Raw genomic sequence first — 1,159 nt, forward strand, 5'->3', positions numbered from 1 at the left:
TTCAATTTTTTACCACTAGAGGGTAACAAAATACCAATTAAGGTTAAACAACTGCTAAAGCAACTCTAGTAAAAAAAAAAAAAAAAAAAAAACAATTTTACAATGAACCCCACTAAAGATCATTATTATAGTCCAGATGGTGCTGACTGACCACAACATTGATATTGAGTAAAACCAAGGTGGCAAGTGAGTGGTGGGAAACAAAGCTGACAATCCCATAAGTGTGTTTTAGCAAAAGTTTGGTTGCTGCAGCTCTCCAAGAGAGCAAGGAAGAGATACCGTCCACTAGACTTTTATATCGGTAAAATAAAAAAAATCTGGAATATCAATCATGTTGTCACACCTGGTTTTGCCTGAAATATTGTGCAATTTTGGATGATGAAATAAATTGGATAATGGAATAGCTGTGACACCCTGTAAACTGCACCTGATTATTGTAATGCCCCTGGAAACCTATAGCAAACCACAAGAAAGGTGTTTCCAGGGTATAAATGGGGCTGCAAAAAAATGAATGCTTTGGAAGGCATACTGGTATAAATACCACAACAACCAAGTTTAAATTGTAAAATGTGTCTGATAGTTTAAGGTTTAGGTAAAACATATTTCTGTTCGTAAAATCCTCACCAATATGAGATAAACTTGTGAGTGTTAATAATTTAATATGACTGATGCTTTCTCAGCCTCTGTGTGTAAATTGTATGATGTACAAATGGCATTCCGGATGTGGTGTACAAATAATGTTATCGGTGGTTGACTTGGACTTTTGTAAAATTCCAGCTGTAAGGTGAGAATATTGCAACAGCCCACTCAGGTCTATGATCTGGTCTGTCTGGTCTCTGTTATATGTTCATATAACTGTATGTAGTCTACAGCAGTGGCCGCCAACCAGTGGTTCGTGAGAATAGTTTGGTGGTCCACAGAAAATTAAACATTATTTGCAATTTATATATATTTATATATTTTTATATAAAATAATCTAATAAATTCTTATATTCTGAATGACAATTTTCACCTTTATTTTGCACTAAATTCATAAACTGTACTAGAGACAGAAAAACAAAGGAAGGCACAGCGTGACGTCAGTGTAGTGTTAACCACCTGGGCGTTTCACTGATGTCTAGATTTCTGTACCAAAAGCGGTACACTGTTTTTCATGAAA

This window comes from Pyxicephalus adspersus, chromosome 4 (assembly GCF_032062135.1).
Source record: "Pyxicephalus adspersus chromosome 4, UCB_Pads_2.0, whole genome shotgun sequence".
Lineage (NCBI taxonomy): Eukaryota > Metazoa > Chordata > Amphibia > Anura > Pyxicephalidae > Pyxicephalus > Pyxicephalus adspersus.